The sequence below is a fragment of the Talpa europaea genome (assembly GCF_964194135.1).
Source record: "Talpa europaea genome assembly, chromosome: 7".
Taxonomy (NCBI): Eukaryota; Metazoa; Chordata; class Mammalia; order Eulipotyphla; family Talpidae; genus Talpa; species Talpa europaea.
Genome location: NC_140074.1, coordinates 106029192 through 106031393, shown reverse-complemented (window position 1 = coordinate 106031393; position 2202 = coordinate 106029192).

The window sequence follows — 2202 nt, the reverse complement described above, 5'->3', positions numbered from 1 at the left end:
GCCCGCTGCCCCCCTCAGCAATGTATTTCAGTCAGTCTGCCTGTTCTGTTCCCCACTCTGTCTCTGGTGGATCCTCTCACCACCCCACATCTCTGGCCTGTACCCCAGCTCTTATGTGCATAAATAAATAAATCTTTTTAAAAAATAAATAACATGCATGAACACTGGTTTCTTAATATTGACTGGTTGAATGGGTCCTCCTCCTTGGCCCTTAGATCTCTATATTCCACCATCCAGAACAGTCCTAAATGGTTCTCAACTGTACACTGAAACCAAAAGGACTCTTGTTAAAATCACCTGGCTAGTTTATATCAAGATTCCTAGCCTTGTCTCCCCACACCCCAAGTTCGGATCCAGAAGACCTAGGGTGAGGTATAGGGAGTTGTAATTCTGACAACCTCCTGAGGTGATTTTGACACGTAGTCTTTTTTGAAAACTACTATTCTAAACAGAAGAGTTCAATATATATTATTAAAAATAACATTTTAATTTAATGCAGTAAAATTCATTTCCTAATTCTTCAGAGTTAGAATCTGCTGTAACTGGGTCCTGAGTGTGACAGGCAATGCACTAATGTACAAAAATCCACAAAACAAGCAGCCTTTATTGCAGTATTACAAAACACTTTCCATTTTGGCAATATTTTACAATGCACTTAGCTTCAAGGGTAGGGAAAAGGTTGGAAACTAAGGGGGAAATATCAGTGGACATTTCTAAAAGAAAAACTGTCCCAGCCCTCCCACCCAAATAAAAATCCAAATGTCACTTAATTTCACTACCCAAGAAGAGGCCACGAGGAAAGCAGCAGGCAAAACTCTGGCAATTTCACTATGGATCATGTCAGAGACAAAGGAACATTCAAAACAGTCATCAGTATGGTCGGTTGCGCTGATCATTTCTGTAGTCGTTTCTAGGAATGAAAAATAAAGAGCCAAACTAAATTCTAATTTTCTACCAAGGAGGAGCATAAGACACTACTTCAGAGTGTTGGTAATTGTATCAGCTCTATAATTTCTGTAAGAATGACACCATTCCTTATTTCCCCTAAAATATACTTAATAAATGTCTAATTTATCAGTTCTAAGACACACAAAGTTCTCAAAAGCTTTGCAATCACTAACTCTCTTAAAAACCTCCCATCTAGAATTAAGAACTCCAAAGCACTATGGTATTTCAGGAGGTCTGAGACTGTGCCAACTGCAACACTCTATGAACAGAGGAGAGGCACAGTGGAATAACACCAACGCTTTCATACAAGAATTCTGCATATGCCATTTACTATGTGACCTTGGAAAAGTAATCAACATTTACTACTTTGTAAAATGGGAAGAACGTGTACGTCATGGGGTTGACAGGACTACAACTAAAACATATAAAGACACTTTCATAGGATTTGCAACACAGTAAAAAGTGTTCAATAGATGATAATTACTAACAGCTAACAATTTCAGAGTACCTACTATGGGCCAGCAACTGCTATAATCTAATAAAACTCTACAAAGGGGGTATTATTAGTGCTTTTTCAGATGAGCATCCTGATGTGCCAAAGAGCTAAGTAACTCACCTAAGGTCACATAGCTTGTTCATGGTGGAGCTAGAATTTGAAACCAGTGTCTTCAAACTCTGTTCTCTTAACCACACGCTATACTAATTTTTGCTACCATATATTACCTCTGGCATATAGATACCTAGTATACTAGGTATAACTGAAGTTACACTACATCATTGGTTATGCAACTTTTTCCACCTCTTTACCACTCATATGCACAATACATTCCCATGAGTACAGTCTTATTTTCATCTGGAAAAGGTATTACCAGAATTTCCAGAGAAGAAACTAAAGGGCAGCACATGTGATTTGAAAAAGAAAACCCATCTGAAAGGTGTGCTCCCCCCTCACTTAGATTAAGAACCCAATTTACAGTTTCAAACTGTCATTCTCAATTATCTTTAGGAATGACGAAGAATAAACAAATGCACACTTACACAAATTTAACAATTTAGGAGTAAGAATTTCCGTAACAAAATAAATGCTGCAAGCTGCTAAGCAAGAAACTAAATGAATCCCCATCCTGTGACTGCTAGCAATGGAAAATTCAAGTTCAAAAAAAAACTGAACACTAAGAAGAAAATGACAAAAAAACGCTCAGACCCTAAAAACCTAGTAGTAGTGACGCAAGATTAGTAAGCACATTCTGACAC